The 25,674-nt window shown below is 45.8% G+C and overlaps 1 long non-coding RNA gene across 1 annotated transcript in view; it reads left to right on the top strand.

Annotated features, from left to right (window-relative positions):
* The window catches only part of LOC110564048 (uncharacterized), a 51,046-nt gene extending 25,705 nt beyond the window's left edge, over positions 1 to 25,341 (top strand). The window contains exon 5 of the long non-coding RNA XR_002477317.2: positions 25,216 to 25,341. This is a non-coding gene — a long non-coding RNA (uncharacterized LOC110564048). The remainder of the gene's footprint in view (positions 1 to 25,215) is intronic.
* Positions 25,342 to 25,674: the final 333 nt, after the last annotated feature.

Here is a 25,674-nt window from a genome sequence, read left to right on the forward strand (position 1 = left end):
ATCATCTTTCCCCAGCCCTTTTCTGTCTAGAGAACATGCCCAGACTCTCAGTACTCTTTCTCTGAGCATCAAAGAGGGAAGGAAAAGAAGCAAACTAAAGAAACCGACTGTGCCCCTGTGCTGTGCCAAATGCTCGGTACAGATTTCAACTCCACCAGCAGGCTTGGTGCTCTTGTTTTCTTTCACCACACAAAAGTGAGTTCTGTTTTCTTTATCTCCAAAGTTGGCGTCCTTTACCAATGTGTTGAGAGACACATTAGCGTAACTGTCACTGGTGGACAATGGTATTTTGCTAAATCCTGGTTACCTCTCCTCACTGATTCTCAAAGGACTCTGGGTCTCTTGAAACAGCTGTCTGTGTGATTCAGAGCCACATCTTCTCTGGGGCCTGCAGGACAGCCTCTTCAGTGGTCCATACATCTTCTCCAGGAGGACTTACAAAAAAAAAAAAAAAAAAAAAAAAAAAAAAAGAGAAAGTAAAAGATTCGCCTTCTCTTTCACACTTAGGCCAGGTAATTTCATTATTCAGCATTGTCATCTTTCTGGGTTTGAGTCCCAAATGGACTTTTCATTTTCCAGACATGTCATTGCATCTACTGTTGATTCTTCCTCCTCAATAAAAAATTAGAAGGCCTTTTTCAGACCTTTAATATCTTTTCTCATGATACAACTACTTCCATTCTCTCTCTGTTTCTCTGTCTCTGTCTCTCTGTCTCTCTCTCTTCCACATACCCCTCTCTCTCTCCTGGCAGGTAGATGGGTCAGTTTCTCAGAACTTTGCATCCTGAATGACATTCCATCCTTCATAGCTCTTTCTCGTTGGCTAATTTCCCTACTACAGTAGCAAGATGGTTTTGACTTCGTCATGCACTCCTCCAGCTTTAAATTGCCAAGGGTACCAATAAATCACCTTTTACTTTCCTCCCTTCTTACTCCACTCTTCAAATCTCCCTCCCCTGGGCCAGACACTGCTGTTCGGAAATTTATGGAAAACAGCTGCCAGCTCGCCAAACAGTTATTGGCTTGTTGTCTACCCAGTAAACAGAAAACTTGGAAACATTTTCCAGAGTTTTTTCACCTTTCTTACCTTCCAGCCTTTGTAGCAAGGCCAACCTGGGATTCTACTCCAGAGTCTGAACACAGGAAATCAGCTTAGGAACCACCTAGGTTTGTTGGTTCCTGGGCATTCTTAGGCTTGGAGGGTATTTCTGTCTGGCTCTCTTGGCTGCAGACCTCAGAGGGCAGAGCGAGGACAGCTCAAAAGCCAGATGCAAAGCTGTACCCATGTCCTGGGCCTGATCTTAGGACAAAACAGGACAAGATGCACATCTTTCAGGCCCTGTGTGAACAGGACACATGAAGAGCTGTGAAGGCCACACTTCCCCACGAGATACCAAAGCTTTCTCCATTGCCTTTCTATTCGGAAAGTCCAAGTTTTTTTCTTTGGAATATTTGCTGGCCTTTCAGCACAAAGATACAGTCTTTCTCCTCATCCTTTATGTCTGTCCTTGAGGCCCTTTGTCTATGACAAGGCATCTCTTTTCTCTGAGACTGTATCCCAGCTGGCTTATGAGAGTGGCAGACATTTTTCTCTGGTGGAAGGGTTATACTTTATTCCCACAGATTAATTACAGATCACAGCCATTAGGGAATCCGAAGAACGGCTTTCCTCTACATCTCCTTATTTTCCCCTGTACAGTTTTCAATCTGCTTACAAAGGATCACCTATCCATTTACTGGGGAAGACAATAATATTTTAGATTGAGGCTCTTGGTTCTCCCCTGCTTAGAAGGATTTCTGTTCACTAAGCTTTTAGCTAAGCCCTAGGAATCTGGAATGCAATGGGATTAGCCAAAACCCTGGGCAAACCCTGAGGAAAAATGTATCCTGAGAGCTCCCACGTGCTTTCCAAAGGCGCAGGTCCACAAACCTATGAGCTGGAAGTCTTTGCTGATATCCAGTGATGAAGAGAGCATGAGGAGGAGGTAAGGAGGAGGGGACCTGCTTGTGTCTGACCTCTAAAATGTGAAGCAAACACTGGGAGTCCCAGAACGACACTTTCTGTAAATCTGTATCAGTGGGGGTCTCTGGAAGATGGAGAAATGGCTTTTCTACAGTTTGATAGAGTAGGGAAAATAGATCATTTCTATTTTTTTTTTAAAAATAGGTTTGCTTACCTGATTTTATGCTTTTGAGTGTTTTGCCTCCGTGTATGTATGTGCAACATGTGGGTGCAGTGCCCACGAAGGCCAGGAGAGGATGTCAGATCTTCCGGAACTGGAGTAACGCACAGTCGTGAGCTGCCACGTGGGTGCTAGAAACCAAACTTGGGTCTTCTGCAAGAACAACAAGTGCTCTTAACAGCTCAGCCACCTCTCTACCCTGACATTCCTTGCGTATTCTTACATGCCCAACTGTGGCCACTACCCTCTTCACTCAAGCCACAGGCCTCCAAACCTCCAGCGACTGCACATTGGCCACAACTGGGAGTTAAACATACATGTTCTTCTCTATGTACAATTACCAAAAAAAAAAACGTGCAATGGAGGAGTTATAGGACTCAACACAGTCCCTTTGTTTGAGCTCACAACTGGAGCTTGTGAGCGCAGAGGTAGACAGGCATCTCTGAGTGTAACTATAGTCCTGGGAGGGACCTTGAAAATGTTTATATTTGGCATATGGCTCAGACTCTCATCACTATCAAATCTTTTGACATCCAAGTATCACTCATTCACACAGTTTAAGAAGGCCCTTGCTATGCAGAGCGTTCTTCAGATATTGTGGAACATGGCAGGTAGGGAATCGTTCTTGCTTTTAGAAAGTTTTAAGGACACGTGCTTATGTGTGTCCAATCCTGTGTGTGTGTGTGTTGTACGTGTGATGAATTTTTCCTTGATCAAAAAGCCATCTGGGAATCACCTGGAGACTAGAATTCAGGACTCTTACTGCTTCTGAATCTCTAAAGTTATAGATGAAGCTTGGCAAGAACATGACTCCAGCAATCCAGTTCTGGCTGTGCTCAGGTGATGGGTCTGAGCTTCTTGCTCGCTCTTTAAAATTTATTTATTATTATCATTTATTACAATTTTTTAAAATTTGTATCTCAGCTGTAGCCCCCTCCCTCATCTCCTCCCAATCCCACCCTTCCCTCTCTCTTCTCCCCCTATGCCCCTCCCCTAGTCCACTGATAGGGGAGGTCCTCCTCTCCTTCTGTTTGACCCTAGCTTATCAGTTCTCATCAGGACCGGTTGTATTGTTTTCCTCTGTGGCCTGGCAAGGCTGCACTCCCACAGGGGGAGGTGATCAGAGAGCCAACCACCGAGTTCACGCCAGAGACAGCCCCTGCTCCCCTTACTCAGGACCCCACTTGGAGACCGAGTCTATGGGCTACATCTGAGCAGGGGTTCTAGATCCTCTCCATGTATTGTCCTTGGTTGGGGTATCATTCTCTTCAGGGCCCCCAGGGCTCAGGATTTTTTGGCTCTGTTGGTCTCCTTTTGGAGCTTCTTGCTCTCTTAACATCTCTCCCATCCTTCACTCTGTTCGTCACACTTCCACCTCCATTTGCCCGCATGGTTCCACTGGAATGGGGAAGGCTGTGCCTGCAAAGTACTTTAAGCCAAAGATTGTCTTCGCATGAGCCTAGAGTAAAAGTGACCTCTCACTTTCCAACAGAACAATTGAAGTTAGGAAATGCTTATCAGGGATCTCAGAAGAATGTGCATTCTCCCCTCCAGTTATTTTTTCTTTACTCAAGACCTGTGCTCTTTCCCTCCATATTTACTCTCTTGTTTTCCCCCTCTACGGGTATTGTGTTTTGGGTGTGAAATATTCCCCTTAGGCCAATGTGCTTGAACATTTGTTTTGTGGCTACTCACGCTCTTTGGGGGATGTTGTGAGATCTTTAGAAGGTAGCATTATGAGGTACCTGGAGGTAATAGCCCAGCCACACTCCCTATTCGCTCTCTGTTTCTGGACTGCTGGTGCATTCAGGGTATTTTTTATTTTTATCACAGCAACAGACAAATAGTTAAGATAAGAGGAGTATATGTTTTCTTCTGGTGCTGGCAAAGTCCCAAGGAGCTGCATGCAGTCAGTGGAGGCCCTGCGATGACAGCAGAATGCAAAGGTTAGAACAGGCTGGAGAGAGAACATATTTGCAATCAGATTCTGGGACAGCAATTGGGCCTGAAGGAATCTGAAAATCATAATTGTTCCAAGCGTGGAGAGATAAAAGAAGCAGCAGTTGAACCTGGAGCTATACCAAGTTGGGTCAAAGGTTTAGCAAGAAGAGAAGATAGAGTAAGATGTTGTGAAGAGTAGACCCCGAGAATGAGATTGATCATAAGTCTCGAAGGTGCTGCCTGGGAACTGATGCTTGAGGAGAACTGAGGCCCCCTTTTCAGATGGTAGGAACTAGACAGCATAGAGTCAGGCCTGCTAGAAAAAGGAGTCAAGTATGAAGGAGGATGGAGACTTCAGAAATCACGTAGTCCTGACCCTCTGTGTGGTCTGTGAGCTCCTTCCTGGTCCCACAGAGATCTCTTTGTTCTCTGGGCTGTTCTCAGCTCTTGATAGGCAATGTTGCAGCTCCCTTCAACAGCCTTTTAGCCTAATTGCATTCTATGTTAGGTTTATCTTGATGAGTTCTTTGGCAATTGAACTGTGTCATCTACAGACTGTCACAGAACCTGGCATTATGATGTTGGGATAAGATGAAAAAAACTGACCAATGGCTTCCTTGCAATACCTCTGCTTTCCACAGCTTCTGTGGAAGAAAGACACATTCTGTTCAGAGCCCACGCTCCGAAGGACTGCCCATGGCTACTGGATGTAGTGGGGTCAGGCCACTGGCACAGGACCTCTTTTTTTTCCCCCCCGAGGGTTTCTCTGGGAATCTCTGTCTTTCCTGGACTAACTTTGTAGACTAGGCTGGCCTCAAACTCACAGAGATCTGCTTGCCTCTGCCTCCCGGAGTGCTGGAATTAAAAACATGCACCATGGCACCTGGCGTACCACCTGCCATCTCCCAGACTGGCTTTCAGGTCACCGTGTTTGTCTTGAGCTTTTGGACCAGTACTGACTTTTGGATCTCCAGACCTAACTCTCAAGCTGTGAACATGACAGTAGGCATTGTTTTTGGACTCTGACCTTGAATTTGCTTTCTGGTTTAGAGTGAACACATATTGTGCAAAGTACTTTAGACAGCGTCTTAACCTTCCTCATCCTGTCTCAGTGCTTTTCAAACGACAATCCAGAGTCTACCAAGGTTAGAACAGGTTGTGAAACTGTGCGGGGGGGGGGGGGGAAGATTCATTCAGGTCTCAACCTGAGTCCATTGAAGCAAAATGACTGGCTTTGGCCCTGGTATTTGCATTTGGGCAAACTTCTAGTAATTTTAACACACAGCACGCTAAAGGTGTAAGTAACCAGCTTTTCATCCATGCCAGTTTTGCTTGGCTCTAAGCATCTGCCCCTCTGGCATACCCTGTTCTTCAGTCACTTAACCAACCACTGTCTTCATTGTGGACTTCCTGGTCCTTCCTGTAACAGGGACCCTCACCTTGAAAGCCCCTCACTATTCTGTTCTTTTAAGACTTCTGGCCCTTTACTCTGTCCTCAGCCACACTACAAAGGGTCCAGCTTGTGTCAGCTGTCCCCAGAAGGTACCCGAAGCCACACTAAGTGGGGAAGTTGGACCTCTGTTTTCCTTTTACCGGAGGCTGTTCAGGAGGGTAACTGAAAATGGTGTGAGGTTTCTACAGGTTCAGCTACTAGAGAAAGTTTGTGTTTCTTTCTAAACAGAGGAGAGGGGAATTGCAAATGCAGCGGGAGAATGAGCACAGAGAAGATGAATAATAGTTATAAATGGCCACCCCCAACAATATAATACAATAGAAAAAAATGCTAACAGCTCTTTATAAATCCAGTTTTGGTCCCGTGATTTTTAAGTGTAGATCCAATAACAAAGGCAGGTTTTGTAAAGATAGTCCCACGACGGAACTGTTTTGCAACCTTCCATTTGGGCTGGCTCATGCTAACACACAGCAGGAGGCAAGGAAGAGGCCAGGGCCTCTCCTGGGATTTCTGCAGAAGCTTGGCTCAGCCTCCAGGTCAGAGGTGGAGGAGCAGCTCAGCGTTGTTGGGAGAAAGGAGAACAGACACCATTGTTAGAGCCTGTTGATAACAATTGGACCTGTGTGGGCAGGTATGGCTCATCCATTGGCTGGGGTAGCACGTGTCTCAATGCATTGGTTGTTCCTTATCTTTGTGTAGAGTGAGGGTTGGCAAGCTAATGGGAATCAGGAAGCTTGTTAATCGTGGCAGAAGTTCCTGTTAGAGAAACCCACTTCTAAATGTTAGCATGGGGGTGGGGGGTCACGAGGCTGTTTAGAAAATCCAAAACTAGTGCTCTGCAGCCTGTGGCCCCTCCCTCGTATGTCCCTTAAGAGGGACTTTTGAGAAATTGTTTCTAGACAAGCAAACTCCTTGCTTTGTGCTCACTGACATACTTATTCTCTGAATGCTGATAACTATAAGGCAGACACCATATTTGCTCAGGCAAGTGAGGACAGACATGCCTGTTTGGTTGAAGGGCCATTGATGGTGAAGGAGTTCAGGGTCTGGGAAGCCCTGGATTTTCCACATGGGATGTCTGTCCAATGTACTCCAGAACACATGGGCCCTTAGATGCAAGGATTTGAAGTCTGTGACAAACAGCCTTGAGAAGAGAGCATGTATGATTTGGCTCCGTAGCCCATAATACTTGCACACACACACACACACACACACACACACACACACACACACACACACACACCCTTTTAGTAATCTGAGTCAAAAGCACCCAAAGGACAAAGTCTCTGAAAAGGACAGATGTGCTTGGTTCCTGGACATGGTCTTTCTATGGATAATGTGAGATAAAGAATGAGTGGGTATCAGACAAGAACAGCTATAGAGGGTGATGATGCTCCCCATGAGCATCTATTTAGTAAGCATCAGTATCCTTGCTCCTCAGGAGACAGCTTTGGCAAACAAGTTTCAAGAAGCCTGTGTTCCAGTATACCAAGAAAGCAGGGCTCTTCATCACGGAGATCTTGACCATTCAGACTCACTTGGCACCCAGCAGAGAGGGGAGAAGCTTGCACTGGGACAGAACAGCCACCAGCAATGTTTCAATCAATTGATAACTTTTTCCTTTGTTAGGATTCAAACCTTGTCCATGCTGGGAAAGTGCTGGTCCACTGAGCTCACCCTCAGCCCATCAGCAGTGGTTTAAAAGTCAACTAGACTGCTGAGGTGCCCTCCGAGGGGTTGTAAAAAGAAAAGAGAAGAATTCAAAGACGAAGTGCCCCGTCACTCTAAATGGAGGGAGACAAAGAAAAACCACAAAGGCAGGGGCAGTGAGAGGAGAAGAAAAATCAGACAGGAAGTGGTCCTCTCTGAGCCTGATCAGTCTGGCTCCTAGGGATATTTATTTTTGCTAACTAGTGGAATGGAATGCATCAACACCAAAGAAATCAGCCCAGAGCACAGCCCATCCAGTCTGTATGACTACTCTTGAGCCCTCTCTGGAGTTTTTTGCTCATTTCTACACTGTGGGCATGTCAATCAGGTTTCTGGTCACGAGAAACCATGTCATTATGCTTTAGGATTGTAGACGTTATTCCCAGGTTTTTAAATGAAAACCTTTACATCTGGACAGCACTATACAGTATTTAATTAGGAGAACTCCCTTAGAGAATGTTGAAATTAGCTTCCTCTGTCACATGGGTCAACACTGAGATTCCCAGATCAGGAGGTGATTTATGTAGGTGGCCTTTCATCTATCCAAGTGTACCTGGTGGAGGAGAATCTGTAGTTTGCAAAAAGCACAGGGTGTTAAATATATTTCTATCAGTTTCTTAGAATCCCTTATTTGGGAGATGTCAAATGTTTTCATAAAGATATTTTACGTGGTACTTTAATATTTGTTTTGCTATGACTAATACTTGATAAGAGGCAACTTAAGAGGGAAGGGAAAGATTTTTTTTTTTTGGCTTATAACAGCAAGGAGGTCATGATGACAGGAGAGTGAGGCGGCTGCTTATGCTTCATTTACACTTGGAAGATAGAGTGGAGAGGAAGTGCAGCTGGGCTGTACATTCTCAAGCCTCCCCTTATCACTTCTTCCAGCAAGCCTCCATTTCTGAAAAGTTTTACAGTCTTCCAAAACATCGCCATCAGCGGGGGAACCAGCTGTTCAGACATCTGAGCCTGTGGGGAACATTTCACCTTCAAACCACACAATAAGCTAATTGTCCACACAAAGCTTAAGGCCCTATGGATTTAAGGCTGAGAAAAAAAACCCTAGTCAAGAGCACATTCCTTGAGAGTAATCTATTGACCCAGAAATGGCCTCATATTCAGAGAGCCCTAAGCTGGGTGTTCCCATCCTCTTTGGACCATTTTGTGATGTAAGTAGAATCCCCTTGGCAAGCTTCCCTGGATTATTCCTTCATACATGGTGAATGGCTACCTTTGCTCTGCCAATGGGTGTTGTCATTGTTGGGATGGGTCCAGCTTGGGCTCATGTGATTAGAGCTTGATGTTGTCCACATCCAAACTGCATTGCCTACTGGGCCTGCATCCAAGGAAAGGAAAGAGCAGAGAGCCTCCTGTGAGGAAGTCTAGATTCCCAGCTGGGGATAGCAGTGTGCATTGCAAAGCTAGTCATCTTCCCCATTCTCCTTCCATTCGAGGAGGAGCCCTTTCTCTGCTTTTTTTGGAGGACACCAGGTTAGGTAAAAAAAATCTGTCATTCCTGGTGTACCTGGGTCTGCAACCTTCTTCCCCAGACCGCTCACCTCTACAGAAAATATTGTATCTAAGTTCTGGATTCAGCATTGATTGACTTAAAAACCTATTCAAGCTTAGTAGATCATAGAGTGTTCATTATTGTTTTGTTCAATAAGTAGATATTGCTTGATCAGAAGAGCCAAAGTATAGATTCTTAAGCCATTCTGTCCAGTAGCACCATTTGCGGGAGGGGACCTTTTAAATCCCTTGATGTCTGGGGCACATGACCTATGCTGATTCAATCAGAAGTTGGGGAGATTTCTAAATGTTTTTCCCCCTAAACTTACCTCCCACTCATGGTCAAGCCAGCAACCACTGTGCCAAACAAGAATTCTGCAACATGGTCATTCGTCTCCTGGAATCTTGAGCTGAGCTGAGCGTACTGCAAATTCTAGTTCTGCAGGTCGGCAGGGTTCCTTATAACCCCGACTTGGGTGCTTAATCTGCGAGCCACTGTCTGAGATTTGAGTAGCAAGGTGCTCAAAGTGCCAGGCAGTCTTTGACAGTTGCTGACGGTAAGAAATGCGCTTGCATGTAAGTGCCAAAGAGAAGGTAGAGCTGGACAGAGCCGTGAGGACAGAGAGCTCCCAGGAAGACTCCATCTGTCCTCTGGGCCCTGACGAAGAGCAGACTCTAAAAAGGAGAGGTTTGGGGACATTGGACAGAGACTAAGGAAAGCTAGCTGCTGATGACAAGTCTGTTCATCAGACATTAAAGTCATAGAGGGAGCTATGGTGTCAGAGAGCCCTGGCACAATAATTTGGTTTAGTGCCATACATCCGCTTTCCAAAAGAATGCTGGGGTGCCTCAGCTAATTAGTGGCCCCAGGCACAGTTTTTCTTTAAGAGAACCAGAGGATGATGCAAGGTATGGGAAGAGAAGCCTCTGGAAAACAAAGAGAGGCTCTTGTCTCATCAGTGGCCTTTAAATAAATGCACGGACACCAGCTCAGAAAACCTCTGAGCAGACCCATGTCCTATTGCAAGAATGCCCTGCCACAAACCACCAAGGCTCAGCAAAAGAAGGGTGGGGCAGGTGGAGGGCTTGGGTGGGGTCGCATCTGCTGTACAGAAACATCTTGCTGGTTGGACTCAGAAAGCACGTGTTAGGTGCATGCACGTCCCTTTCCGTGATGGGCTGTGTAACATGTCTGTCCTCCAGAGCAGTGGGGCCCGCAGTTCTGGGCCTCAGAGATGCAGAAGGGAACAAGGCTCAGGCTGTCTTTGAGTTGCTCTCCCAGCATTCACGCTGAGGTGCAATGTTTGGAGTCAGAGGCCTCACCATTGCACTGCTCGAGGTTCTCGTGTGCAATGGGACCACCACTGGCCATAAGGCTGAAATCTGAAAACATCATTGGGAGGCTTCTTATGTTCTTCATTTCCGACTTCTTTTCTCCTCTTTCTTCTCACCCTTCTTCTTTATTTGCACCTCCTTCCCATCCAGCTCTTCTTAGACATTCACATTGGGAGGCACGTGACTCTGCGCGGGAATCCCTTGTGATCCCCACACCTACTGTCGCTTACTAGAGGGACCAGAGGGGCTTTTGGTAGGGATTTGGTAGAGACAGTTTCAGAGCTACAGAGCCTCCGGGTCATGGTTACATGGGGCTCTCCGTAGGACGTAAGTGTGTCCTGGAGAGGGTGGAGTGAATCCTGTCTTTATAGGAAGGAGGTTCAGATGTGGAAGTTGTGGTGCACAGCACAGAGCTAGGGAGGAGCCGCTTTCAGTTCTCAACTGGCCTCAGTTCTCAGCACCCTGGGCACTGTCCTCAGAGCTGAGCTCGTAGACCCGACCACACTGCCCTCCTGGTTCATTTGCTCCAGGCTTCCATTTGCTTTTCCATAAATGGCGCTTCTGCGGCTTGAGGGCCAGGACGGCTGCCAAGGCTCATATAGTCACTGCAGGCCCTGGGGCTGTCTGCTGGAGTTGGCACAAGCTCCTGATTGTATCGCTTCCCTGAAAGCTGCTATGTGCCCCACCCATGTGCTGACAGAAAGTCCCTTTATGACAATGGGTTGGCCAAAGGAGGCCACCTGAAGGATTCTCAGAACGTGTAGTTGTCTTGTGAGCACTGGGCTCTGACAAGGTGTAGGATGAGGGAGAGAAGCCAGTTAAGATCACAGTCTGGAAGAGCATTCAGGTGGGACACATGATGGCCTTGGTGGTCTCAGGAAAGCTCTGTAAGGAATGGAGTCGGGGAGGCATCCAGTGTGCTGTGATGTTTCACATGGGAGGGTCTGGTCATGGTGACAGCATTGTCTTATCTTCACTGAAATCCAGCCTAATATTCTGGCAGTTGTTCCCAATCCTGGGGGTTACCTCATTCTTCATCACTTTTTTTGGAGAGGGGGATCTGTGACAGGGTCCGTCCAACTTATTTTTCCTGTGAAGTAAGTGTGAACGGAGCTTGGAAGTGTAATATTGTTGTGTAAACCTGGCAGGGAGACATCAGGATGAGAGAGGTAGCCTTTCCAGGGTGAGGCTCACCCATTGCACTCAGGGTGCGCCGATCCCTGTGGTGTCCCCCCAATTCCGGGAACTCGGCTGTATGATTTGTGGTAGTGGGAGACTGTGTTTGAGTTTAAAACTGGTCAACGTTAGGGCCAGAAAAGCTTTCCTGTTCCTGTAAGTCCAGAGCGTACTGTAAGTCCTGTCATGCTTGGACCTCAGAACCTAGCCTCTTACTGGGAGTCTTGGGTTGAGTGTCTTTTCCACAAATCCCTTCACCACCCCTCCCAGATGAGGAACAAGGTTCCTCCCAACTGGAAGACTCAGCGTGCAGTGTTATTATGGAAGTAAACACCAGGTTTCGAAGCCTTGTGGGAGCATCACAGCTTCAGGTCCCCATGCTCAACTGGACCCTTTTCTGCTAGTGTAACGTAGGACTTGAAATTTGTATGCTCTCACTTACTAGCCAGATCAAATAAGAATTACTCTGCTCCTCTAAATTTGACTTCATAACTGTCTATTCAAAGAGTCAGATCCAGCACCTCAGAGGTGCTAAAGAGAGTTTCAATGCGACATCGAGGGTAGTAAACATTAGCTCTTACCAACTGGAAGCCTGAGAGTATAAAGTACTCTTCCTTTGGGGGGGTCCAAAAACTTACCCAAAAGGCCAAAAAGTCTTACAAAGTTCACAGAAATCAGTTTTTTTTTTTAAATCAGTTTAAAGAAACTAGTTAAAGTTAAACTAGTAAGCAATAGATTATAGAGAGACAAAGCTGGGGAGTTGATGGAGATGCTGTATGCACAGTCTTCACGGATCTGGAGGGCTGATCCCAAGTAGGGTGACTCAGGATACGTTTACAATCCATCAGCAGCTCAACCGCTTCATTTATAAAAGAGGCCTAACAAGATGGTACTGTCCCCAAGAGCTCAATGGGACAATAGTAAAGCTGTGAGCCAAGGCCCCAGTAATCAAAGAAGTTCTTTCCACACCAAGGGTAGCAGCCACCTAATCCGCTAAAGATCACAAGGAAGCGACCAGTGAAAAGGGTAGATTGAGAGTCGGACAGGCGGCACACCATCCCGTCATTTCGGAAGTAGAGGCAGGAACGTTAGGAGTTCAGGCCATCCCTAGTTACGTAGAGTTTGAGCGAGCCGGGGTGCATGAGAATTTGTCTCCAACACCAGCTTGAGACTAGAGATCACTGCCTCAGACGGTCAAAGAATGTATTCAGTGACTGTTTCTTTTATTTATTTATGTCAGAGTTGTGTTGCTGTCCTATCATGTGATTAGGGCTTTGGGATCTAACTCTTTTCTTCAGTTGCTTTGAGGCAACTTGCGAAACCATTCTGTTTTTCCAATTGTTGACCATACCAAGTTTAAAGGCCCAGGACCTGAAAGTGAAGCCTCTGAGCAAAAAAACAACCAACCCATCCCCCACCACCAAGACCCAAAGGAAAAAGGCACTCCACCGAGGCTTCCTGAATTGCTACTGAAAAAAAGGTTGATGAAAATTTGATGGCGTAGCGTCTGGTTGGTACTCGGTGCACACAAGCCTGGCTTTCATGACATCTACAGTTAGTGCCACAGCTTGTATCTCGGCTTTACCTCCCAAATCTGTCCTTTGTGAGATTTTTATTTTTTTTCATCTTGCTTAACAGACACGTTTTATTTCCTCAGACGGCCGTGGACCTTGCAACAACTGCCTTTCTTGAAATCATCAACTCTGCTGAGCGTCCTCCCTGTGCTCTGTCCTTTGTCTCTCCGCTTTCCTTAAGGAAAGCCTTCCCGGTGGCCTCGCCCACTGAGGGGACCTCTGCCTGCAAGCTCCGGTGCCCTCTGTTTGGGCTGCCTCAGCCCACAGCTTGCCTGTTTGGACAGCTGTCTTGTAGGTTTGCAAGGCCCTCAGGACAGATCTTTGCCTCGCCGCATCCTGGTGTCCACATGTTCTACAGACTCAGGCTGCAGTCGTCGTTAGCAATTACTGGTAGAGATTCTGAAATAAAAGTAACTGTCTTTGAGGAGAGAGTATGTGGAGTTTGTGAAATTTTAAGAGCAACCCAGCAGGCATGCGGCAAGGAGAGTCAGATGGCAAGCCCATTTCACGCTTCCATTAAAAGCATTGCAGATTGGATACTCACTTTCTCTGCAATAAAGTTTGTTTCTTTTCTGAGAGAGGGTCTCTCTACGGAGCCCTGGCTCTTCTGGACAGTCTTTGCATAGCAGGCTATGCTTGAACTCAGAGATCTGCTTGCTTCTGCCTCCTGAGTGCTGCTGGGATTAAAGATGTTTCTTCTCCTCCTCCTCCTTCTCCTCCTTCTATTTTTTTTCTTTTTTTGAGACAGGGTTTCTCTGTGCTGGCTGTCCTGGACTCACTTTGTAGACCAGCATGGCCTCAAACTCAGATATCCACCTGCCTCTGCCTCCCAGAGTGCTGGAATTATAGGCGTGCACCACGCCTATAAGTAATAAAGTAATAAAGTTTCTTATTTTCAGTTTAACACCCAAGCTGTCACACTGATTTACCCACAAAATAACAATGTCTTTTCATTTGTCCCCTGGAAGGGGACCTAGAACTGGATATCGAATCTTTGTACATGATTTTGGAGCAGCAAGTATTCTGTTGAAAAACTATTTCTTCAATCCAGCAAGGGATGTTCCCTCAAAATGGCGAGAGGACTTGTCAGTCCCACCTTTCCACTGTGATCCCACTTATATCTGAGCCACTTAATCATATGGTGAATTTTCTTTTTAATGATGCAGATAATGAATTTTGTAAGGGAGAGCATGTTTCCTGGGTATTTGGGCCTTTTGTGTACACAGTTCAGAATTCAGAATTCAGAAATAAGGGCATAGGTGGCATGCACTATCAATAGTGACTCCATGATCCAAAATGCAGCTTGTATTTCAAAAATACGCAAATATATATGTTTTTTGAAATCCTAAGAACTTGGAGAACCAAACCACGTAAACACACATTTCTCCATCTCTGCCCCAGCCTTTGTCTGATAACACTGCCGAACAGATCTTATTTGATCTTTGTGGGATACTGGAGAGGCAACAGTGGTAGGGCAGCTCTGTCCTACCATGGCAGGTGGGTACTGGGTTGCAGATTTTGACTGTTGCTGCTTGGCTGCAGCTGGTGACAGGGTCTGGAATGTGCCCCTCAGGCTTGTGTGGAAGGCTTGGTTCCCAGCCTTTAGGACTACTGGGAGTAGTGCAGGTTGTAGGAAGTGAGTCCAGTAGAGGGAAGTTGGGTCAACAGGAAGTTTCTCCAGGGGGGTGGGATATTGGGACCCTGGCCTCTCCTCTTCTGTCTTTCTGTGGCCACTGTGACAAAAGCAATCTCTGTTGCCTTGTTCTCCTGTCACGACATGCTGACTCAGGTCCAAAGCCAACAGGACCAAGTGACCGGGGACTGCAGTGTTTGCAACCGCAAGCCAAACCAGACTGTTCCCCTTCTGGAGTTGATTTACACCTGATATTTGCTACAGTAAAGGACTAATGGGGCTGGTGGGAGGAGCTCCAGACAGTTGCCTTCCTGGCTCTCACCTTCCCTAGGTGGTCACTCAGTCTAGTCTAGACCCAGATCTGAGGAGGATGGCACTGAGGGAGCAATGAGATTCAGTGTTAGGTATCTGATCTAGTACCCTGATTTCTATCCTTACCAGGTAGCCATGAATGGAAACTATATAGCTGTGCTCAGATTAGAACTCGGATGTCCCAGGAGCCACATGTACCCCCCCCTCCAGGGGTAGAATTAAAATTACTTGTAGAGATCTATCTATCTATCTATCTATCTATCTATCTATCTATCTATCTATCTATCTATCTATCTATCTATCTATCTATTGTGTGTGTGTGTGAGTTGCAGGAACAGACCAGAAGAGAGCACTAGATTTTTGCTGTTACAGGTTAGTAGGGCCTCCCCAGTGTAGTTGCAAGGAACCGAATTTGGGTCCTCTGCAAGAATAGTTCATGTTCTTGATAGCAGAGCCGTCTCTTCAGCTTATAAAGTAAAAAGGACCCCAGCTTTAGGGGTCCTATGGCTGACACCAGAAGGAACACTCTGGAAAGCCACCAAGCCGTGTTTGTGTTTCACTTCCTCCAATCATGATGGCCTGCTTTAGGATTAGGAGGCTCTGGACTCTTCGCTAAGACAACCCTACCCTTGAACTAACTACTCCTGCTAGTGGCTGGAAGTGTTGGTAATAGCTTGTCAGCTCCACCCTTTCAAAAGCCTTATGGTGGCATTGTTACAACTCAGAGAGCTATCCTCAAGGGCATTCCATCCAAGCCCCTAGAAGAAAAGCAGTCTGTGCTCCATGGAAGGATTTTATAAACATACCTTAAGAAGAAACAGTACAACTCTGTTTTCTCTACTTACACAACTGCCCAGTGCCCATGGGTGCTTTATGATTCTTTCAAGAAACTTGAAAACAACAGAAAACAAAAACAAAAACAAAAAACACCCTGCAATGTTGCATAAAAGCCATGGCTTACCCAGGCCCGAAGAGTGGTTTGCAAGCTGCCGGGCCTCATCAGGAGCTGGCGAGGTGAGTGTTGTTGGAAAATGTCTGTGTTTCATTCTAAGCCTTCGTCTCCTATTTTCTTCCCACAAGGAAAGGACTGAGACAGGAGAGAACACATTTATTTATTTTTTCTGACATTCTCTCCTCTGCAGAACATTAGCTGCTGGTTTGTTATCGTCCTGCCTCGCCACTGGGCCAGGCGAGAAGAAATTGGAAGTATAGGCAGAAATGATGTCTTGATTTCAAAAGACAATAATGCAGCCAAATGAAATCTGCAGGCCAAGCCTCAGGCTGGTGCCTGCTGGATTAGGCTTTGTACACAAGGACCCACAGTGCTTGGACTATGATGTGACCTTCCCCCTGAAATCCCACATCCAGCCAACCAAAAGAAACCACCGTTCCACGCAGTGCATTTCCTTTGATAGTTACTCCTCCTCGGGACCTCTGTTTACACCACAGCTGAGCCGGGCGAGCATAAATGCTGGAGCTTAGCTCTACTCTTCAGCCTCGGCTGGCCTAGCTGAGGTGGCTGTCTGATTCGTGAGGCTGTGTGTGGGTGCTGTCTGCTTCTGAGATGGAAGCTCATTAAGAATGGGAAGGCATCCCTATCAATGTGTAGCTCTTGGGCTGTGATCCTTCTCCCAGTAGACACATCCCTTCGCTGTCTGGGGTGACCAATGCCAGCTCCTGGCCTGGTGACCAGTGCCAGCTCCTGGGATGGCCTCTATTTCACTTGTCACACTGGGAGAGTGACACTTATTGAGCCTTAATTGATTTAGCCCTGAGACTATAACAGTCTCAGGTGCCTGAGCCTGTCAACTGGTGATTTGGACAGTAGCCAAATGTCCCGTTCTGTCATTGCTGCCGCTCTTCATGTCATGTAAATGGATACAGGCAGTTAGTTTTCAGATGTTTAGGATGGCAAACACCTTCATGGGTTATTTTATACAACTGCTCTCATCTGCAGAGCATTAACTGCCCCAGGAGAAAAGTTCTAACCCCGGAAAGGGAGTCTGCTCTTCTCGTTCTGGTTAAAATTCCCCAGCTCTTATGGGCTGTAGTTGGTATGTACAAAGATGAAAAGGTTTGTGTAGATGCCCGGCTGTGGTGGCATAGGTATATGTACCAAGCCCTTCCTCCAGGATTCTGGCTCCCTGTGAGTCTGTGAAATTATATTCTCATACTTTGGCCCGACTTTTCTGCCTATTTCTCAGGGCCAACTTGGAAAATGTTCAGTTCAGTTGTCCATGAACGTGAGCTCTGATTCTGTTTGGGAGGGAAGAGTGACAAAATTGACATATTTAGATATGTATATTTTTCTTGAAATTGAGAAGGAAGACAGTGGTGTGAGGGAGCCAGTGGTGAGAGGGATGACCAGCCTGAGCTTCTGCTCAACTTTAGGAAAGACATTTAGCATTGTCAGCTCAGGGATGATCCAGGCCAGAAGTAATGCTTGTGTCTGATAAGCCCCACGGCTTTGAGTGAAGGTATTGATATGGTTCAAGGAATACTAAAGTTAAGCCTGGTGCCCTGGGTTCTTGGAATGTTATTCCATTATTAGCTGTGTAACCAGCAAGTCACAATCTCACTGAGGCGCTGTTTCCTCCTCTGTCAAGTGTGGATAATAACGTTTGTCTGGGTCTCCTTATGGAGTTATTCTGAAAATATAACAGGCTACACGGAAGTTCTGTGTTACGAGGCAGGGGTGTTGGAGATGAGATTACATGCCAAAGTCATCTCCTTCCCATCTTCTTCTAAGTTCAACACAATGAGTATTTTATTTTTTCTAGTTCTGGGACAGGTTGCCTTGTCTCTCTGAATGGTAGATGAAGAATTTGGTTCTCATGTAGAGGGTGCATTGTACAAAAGAAGGCATGTTAGAAACACTGGGTTTCACTTCAAACGGTGTCCTAAAATTCACTTCAGATCGTCCTAAAATGGCAGGGTGTGAACAATGGGTTCAGACAGGAAAAAAGCAGTCTCACTATACCCCTCTGGCTCACTAGAGGAAATGTCAGATAGAACTACCTGCACTGTGAACCTTGTTTTTCTTTTCTCTCGCTCTCCTCGTAGCCATTGTTCCTGCCTTTATCACCTTGTACGCTTGTGTACGTGAGCTCTTATGTTTAATGCATGCCTGTGGTAAAACGTTTGGAAAAAAAAACCCAAACAAATCTAAAACCTATACAAATAAAAGATGAAGCCGTGAGGCAAAGAGCAAGAAGGGTGAGCCAGTCTCTGTGAAGCCTGTGCTCCTCAGGGAAGGTGACCCTGAGTGTGGCTGCTACAGTAGCTGTCCAGTTCCTTAGACCGGAAACTTGGTAAAAGGTTAAGATTTAAAAAATGCACAGCCTTGCAGATGTATGAGCCAGATTTGGTGGAGACATGCTGTTTAGGGCTAAGTCATTACACATTTACTCGAACAGTTTTTGAGACAGTGTTTCCTGTAGCCCTGGCTAGCTTGAACTCATGTGGCCAAAGCTGGCCTTAAGCTCCTGACATTGCTGCTTTCATCTTTGAGGTGCTTGTATTGTAGGAACATGCCACCGTGGTTGCTTCTTCCTTTGTACTTAAAAGAATTTTGTATATCCATGCAGTATGTATTATTTTTCTAAGGGGCCTTTATCTTCTTTTATAATACAAATGCATTATTTTAACATTTATCCATATTGCTGTATGGAGTCACAGTTTCCTTGATTTTATTACTGAGTACTGTTCATTGTCTAGGTATTGCATAATTTGTGGATCTATCTCGTTGATGGACATTTGGACTGTCTTGAGTTTTGGCTGTCACAGGGAAAATGAATGTGAGCATTCATGCACAAGCCTTTGTGTGGACATGCTTTAATTCATCGAGATGTTTGCTGAATGACTGGGCCATAGTACAAGTTTATGTTAATCTTTTAAAGAAACTCCAAGAAGTTTGTATTATTTGATACTTCCACTAATCACTGCAAGATTGGACTGGTCCCCCTGCACCCATGTCAACACTTGGCAAGTGTTTAAGCTCAAGCCATTTTTGCAGCCATGAAGAGCCACATCATCACAGTTTTCACTCACATTCCCTCATGACTGAACAGCCCTGATGGGGAACATCTTTGTATCTCTGGTTCTTCACAGTTCTTCTGTTCACCTTTCTCCCATTAAAGGCAGTAAAGTTGACTTCATAGTATTACAATGTAACATGTAAGAGGTCTTTACATATTTTGGGCATTGGTCCTCTGCCCATTTTCTCCCAGATAGTAGATGGCTGTGCATTTATAAATGATGACTTTCAAAGAATAAAGTGTTTGTGATTAAGCACTATTTACCACGCGATACTTATGAGGTGGTCTGTTATTTTTGTTTTCTAAGATAGGTCACTCAGGTCAAAAAGTGTTTTGCCTTTATCTTATTTAAGAAATTTTATGATTTGGGATTTTGGGTCTGATTCATTTCAGAGTACTTTCTGTTACACAGTGAGATGTGAGGGTCAAAATCTGTAACCTCCGAGGTTATCCAGCTGATGGAGAGCATTTGTTACAAGGACATTCTTTACTTATTGAACTAATTGTCCTGAGACGTTTGGTGAAAATCCAGCATGTGCTGTGTTCTTGACTTCTTTTTGTTCATGGCTTATAGTTGTCATCTTTGGAAGAATAGGCTACAAAGGAATCATAATTCCAGCTAGGCTCTGTGCTCTAGTTCTACTTTGTTGCTCTGACGAACCATGTCAAAAAAGCAACTTAGGAGAGGAAAGAGGCTTATTTAATTGTCTTACATTTTCAGGTCACAGCCCATCACAGGGGGGAAGTCAAGGGAGGAGCTCAAGCAGGAACTTGGAGAAGTACATGGAGGAGAACAACATGAATTCTTGCTGACTCACTCATAGTTCATGTTTGGTTAGCTTTCTTAGATAGCCCAGGACGACCTGTCTGGGGAATGGTGCTTCCCACAGGCGGCTGGGCTCTCCTGCATCAATTTTCAGTCAAGATAATAAACCTGCAGGCCTGTGCACAAGACAATCTGATGTGGGTAATCCCTCAATTGAGACTCCCTTCTCAGGTCACTTTAAGACATAGTAAGCTGACAGTTATAGATAACTAGAGCATCCTGCAAACTTTTGACGTAAAGTTTATTAAGGTTTTCTGTTATGAAATTAATGTATTGATTCCTAAATATAATCAGGTGATGACAAAAAAGAAGAAAGCAGTTCAGACATTCACTGCTCTTAACCTGAAAAACACATGCTTTCCACTCCCACCCTGCATAGTCAGGGCTCATAGTCAGAGGCAGAATTTTCTAGTAGCTGGAAGAGCTTTATGTAGTTAACAGTGCTCTCTGCATCCATAGCTTAGGGAACATAGCGGAAGAGGCGGTGGAAAGAGTGTAAGAGCCAGAATTTGCGGAAGTCTGCCATGAAACAATCTTTTCTAGGAATAGGTGCAGGAGCAAGACTGAATCAATGGCAATATCAATAGACAGGCTAACATGGATGAGGAGACTTTTCACGGGGTCTTCTCATGTAGACAAAGAACAATAAGCAATTAATGACTGCTGAGAGGGGGAGAACTAGCCTTTCCCGGGGATGAGTCCCTCTCAGTTACCCAACGCAAAGTGGCCGGCCTTGAAACCAAGTACACACAAACAACAGAGATGGACTCAGTACGTTAACAACCATAAAGAAAGAGGCTATCAGTTTGGGGGTACTGAGAGGGGGCTAGAGGAAGGGTATTTGGAAAGGACTGGAAGGAGGGAAGAAAAGGGGGAAAGTGACATAATTCCATTTTAATTAAAATAAATAAAAGAAAAACAAACAAGAAAACCCAAACATAATCTGGAGTTTGGTTGCTTGAGCACCAGTACCACCTCTTCTACTCACCATTTTTTTTTTTTTTTTTTTGCCTCAGGCAAGTAATGAAATACTAGTTGACTTCATTTCCCTTGGTTATACAATTCTACAACATATACTCATGCGAAGGCTGGTACGGTTGAAGTAATCTATGTGAGACCCTTAGTACAGTTTCTAGAATCATATAAATGTCACAGAATTCTGAGCTATCTTTGTTAGAACCTTCATTGCTTCCATCCATTTCCAAGCCCTGCTGTTTTTTTTTTTTTTTCATGGCAAGCAAGGTAGACTGAGGCAGGGGCTACTTAGAACTGACCACACCTTACTCTTACCAACCTGCTTTATGCATTGAGGATCAGGCTGTGTTCAGACAGCACTGTGCTCCATGTTCAGGGAAAGCCCTGGATCTCCTGGCAGCTGGTGGGTCATGGGATTGAATGACAATTAGCAGGATGTCCATCCGAATGAACTGCAGCCAGTGAATGCTGGCTTTTGATGACCAAGTGGCCTCTGCAGGGCCGGCTCCATCATTTAGGCAAATTTGCTTTCATCTTTCAGGCCTAAGCTTTTTATTTTTATTTTTAATTTTTTTTTAGCCTTGGTACAAATGTAATATCCAACACAAAGATGTGAAAATGTGAGCAGATTTTAAACATTATTTGTTTAGAAGTTAGCTACATATTGTGAACTTTGTTGTTGTTGTTCTTATTATTAGTTTTGTTATTATTAATAATTTATAGATTGTTTATGCCTGAATCCCTTTGTACTTTCCGAGAATGGCAAGTGGGGAAACCTACTGCTTGATTTTTGCAAGCAGAAGCTTAAAGTGTGAGGACAGGCAGCAGAGAGGCATCACACAGCTAGGGAACAGACTCCGTGGAGCAGTTGGGTCCCACATGTCCAGACTTCATCAACAGGCAGGGATACAAACCCTTTTACTGGCCTCAGTTCTTTGAAGAGGGTCCCCCTCTTTGTAGCGTATCTGCTGGAGAATCTCAGGGATTAGGAAAGATGGCTATTAAGTTGAATATTTGGGTTGACTTAATGACTACCTTATACTTCTCCATATGCACCGCGGGATGCAGCTTTCTTGCCTCCGCTCCTCTCTGTGGGAGCAGCCTTGAACGGAAACCCACAGCCAACCTTGGCTTTGGCCCTTGGGAGCACCAGCCAGAGATCACAGGGTACAAGTGTCAGGATGGTAGGAGTGAATCTTTTTGCTCCCTCCTTAGTCCATTCATTCCTCCATTGAGGGGTTTTGGGTCCTTGGAGCTGTCTTTCAGCTATGGCTCCCTTGTCTTAGCAATTCTGCTCCTTAAATTTCAGCTCCAAGGGAGCAGACACCTTTCTGCTGTGGCTCATTCTGGTGAGTGGTCAGGCTTCCCCAGTGAGTGAGTTCCCTTAGTCATGCCCTCAACTGGTTCCTTCGAAAAGATCGCCTCAACAGGGGACTCACCATCTGCTTCCTGCCTGATGCAGTGGTCAAAATAAACTCCTAAGGGAGATAACCCTATCAGCTTGCTGCAGCCCTCTGGGTGCCAAACACGGGGGGGTCAGGGGGGGGGGAAGAGCAGTTTGAAGGTATTCAGTAAGCGCCTGCTCTGTGCTCTCACTGGACTACACAAGCTCCATAAACAGGTTTGGTTACTTTCCCAAGGTCTCCAGCACGATGTTACCGAGCTGGGATTGAACTCTAGCTGCCTCTAAAAGCCCATACCCTGTTCACCAGACAACAGTTGCTTAGAATCCCTATGTGGTAGTGGCTGTAATGAATTCCTGGGGTGGAATGGTCTTGTTGGTCTCGGTGGTCGGAAACTGTACAGGAAGCTTTGGTGACAGGAATGTGAGATTTGTCTCGGTGATGGAAAAAGGAAGCCAGGCTGTTTCTTTCGAGAAGGCTGTGGAGATGAACTTTGGAAGGAGCTGCATGATCACCAAGTGGCTGAAGTCCGGATGCTGGGCTGAGGGTTGGGAGGAGGATAGAGGAAGCTGGGGCTGCCCCTGAGGAGGCTGACAATGAGGAATTCCAATTCCTAGCTCTCGCCTTCCCCAGTTCTGTAACAAGCCAACTTTGACAGCTGCTCGAGGCACCATTTTTATCTAGACATCTTCACGCTGTGAAACTCAAGGTTTGGAGAGATCTTTCTAAGGCTACATCTTTCTGAGGGAGCTCCTCAGCATCCTTGACACTCAGCTGTCATTAGCAGATAGATGACTACCTCTGGACACAGAGAAAGCTCAGCCTCAGAAACTCAAATGGCAACATCATGAACAAGTGAAACTTGGGTTTCAGCAAACTTTGGGAGAGTTTGATGAAACTAATTTTATCTATGTCCAACAATGTCTAGTGTCTGTGATGAGAAAGGCAGGGTACAGCCAAGCCAACTGCAACAACACCAAAAAAAACTCATGTTCTTTACTTTTTTGTAAAAATGGGCTTATTTAACTACAATAATCCATTTTAGAAATACACAGTGGAAAAAAAAAAGCACATTTCTTAGTGTTTGCCTTTGAGATTCACAGACAATAAAGCAACATTCCCAGGAATTCTCAGAAATTCAGAAGTATGATTATTTTAAACACACATCTAACAGTCTTTATGCTCTATTATTTGGGTAGATACGATTCACGTTCAAAGAATGAATTATATTAAGTTTACCAGTACTTAAGAAGGAAGAACTGTCCTTTTCCGTGGAAGTGAAGCACAGCGGGATTTTGAACAGTCTTTGTCTCTCGGCTTTGTAGGGTAGGGAAGGACTAGGGGAGCCCAGCCTGGGAGTCAGTCTGAGTAGCTCATGTCATGACCATTGACCTCTCCCCTTCTTGCAGGGAGCAGAGCAGCTTTAACTTTCATTCCATCCCCATGTCTGACCCACAACACAGGACTTTCCACAGCCCGGCTTCAGAACTGATGATAGCAGTGAGAGGCTATTGCCAGGAATTTTTATTTGTAGAGAAATCTCTTGAGAAGCTCTTCACCATCTCCACCCAGCCTCGGTATCTCTCTCATTATGACTGACCCAACATCTCTATAATCCAGTCCAAGGGAAAAAAAAAATGGGCGAGTCTGCCCCCCAAAGGACTTGTAACTTCAAATGAAGTTAGGTCTAGAGCTGAGTGTCTGTCTCTCATGCCGCCAGATGGTAGGGGTATATGGTGTCCAGGGAAGGAGGCACCTGCAGAGTGTCAGAAGTGCCGGACACTCACCCTGACATCACCTGGCACACACAGAAAGCTGGACTCCCTGGAGCTGTGAGCTCGGTTTCCAGGGCTGAAAGAGTTGGATTGTTTGTGTGTGTTCCGTCCAAGATATGGCTGCTCCAGGCCTGACCCCGTGGAGACTTCTTGGTGTTGGGGAGATGATGTCATTCTGCTTCCTGCAGCTGCTCTAGCCCGAGGGGTTGCTCTCCTTCAAAATCCCAGAGAGGAGCCGCAGCTGAGAGCCAGCGCGCGTGTGTGTGGGCTTCGTGTCCCAAGCAGCACTTGCACCCAATGGCTGCCACAGAACAGCCGTGAGGAAATTAGCAAGTGAGTTAATGTCAGTGCTGGAGCGGCCGGGAGCCTGGGCAACTGTCAAGCACAGTGGCACCTCTTCCGGACACACTAGGCTGGTGCTGAAGTGGCTCTGTGTCTGAGTGTTTGATATAGATCTGCTGAGTGTTCTTAGCAAAGCTCAAAAGCTGAGAATACCACCCATGGATCAGTTTTGAGTGTGTGCGTGTGTGTGTGTGTGTATGTGTGTGTGTGTGTTCACACGTAAGGGGGAGCATGTGTGTGCTTGTGTGAGTGGGGTAGAGACTGGGTGCCTTCCTCAGTCACTCTCCGCTTCCGCTTTAGGTATTGAGAAGGCGGAGTCTCTTGATTGAATCCACATCTCCACCAGATTAGACAGACCTTCTAGCCAGCTTGCTCCAGGGACCCCCTGTCTTGGCCTTCAAAGTGCCCTGCCCTGCCTACCTGACATTATCTTGGGTCCTGGGGACCCTAACTTTGGCCTTTGATGATGAAATGTCTCCCTAATCCCAGTTTGGGGGTTTTTGCTGCTTTTAGAATGGCTTTGTTAGACGTGGGGTATGTTTCTCTCAACAGGCTGGTTACAGAACGTTAAACCCAAACAAAAGTGTGTTCAAACACATGGGATAGCTACTTAAAATACCTACTTTAAAACAAACAAACAAACATAAACCCCATTCTTTTTGATGTTTGATTATGCATTAGCATAATAAGTGATTTAAAAGCCCTTTCAAACCTTTGTTTTAATGCAGTGCTGTGCCAGTGAATTTGAGTGTCTAACAATCTGCTGTGCTTTGAGGAATCCAGCGCTCTTGTGCTCATCTCTGCCACATTCTATTGCAGTTAGGAGGACAGAGAAACACATCACCTTTCCCACGAGAAGCCTTTTCTCTCTCCCGGCTCCCAATTTAGCACTCATTAAGTATGTAGTAATTGAATCCATTTACCCACCCGCTTACTTATTCATACCCTGTAATAAAAATGTGTGACAGTCCACTGCAGTGGCCAGCTTCGGGGGGAGCCTGACAGTAACGACGTGCGCTTTCTTCTTTTAGAGCCTCACGGTCCTGTTGGTAACGGGAGGCAGATGGCAGATAAAGCAGCTGAAGGTACAGAACCTGAGCAGGGGGATGGAGACTCTAAAAACATCTGAGACATAAGAGTCCAGGGATGGGTGAGGGAAACGCATTGCATGCAAGGAGGATTGGGCCAAAGACAGAGGGAGGACTCCCAGGAACCAAGAAACTTAAGTGTTGGACAAAAGGACAAGGGTCTGTGTGTGTGGGGGGGTCCAAGAAACGGAGGGCGGATGGAAGTCTCCTCAGCTCTAGAGCAGTCTGTTCTATGACCACTATGAGGAGGGTATTTTTCTCCTTAGGCAGACATGGGCTGGGTGTGGCAACAGTGGCTTTTTTTGTGTGCTCGTAAGTGTGTATGAGTGAAGGATAGTTTGGAGGAAAATTTGGCTCATGAACCATAAAGAGAAGTGTCAGTTGTTTTGGGAGGCTGACCCT

The sequence above is a fragment of the Meriones unguiculatus genome, chromosome 18 (assembly GCF_030254825.1).
Source record: "Meriones unguiculatus strain TT.TT164.6M chromosome 18, Bangor_MerUng_6.1, whole genome shotgun sequence".
NCBI lineage: Eukaryota > Metazoa > Chordata > Mammalia > Rodentia > Muridae > Meriones > Meriones unguiculatus.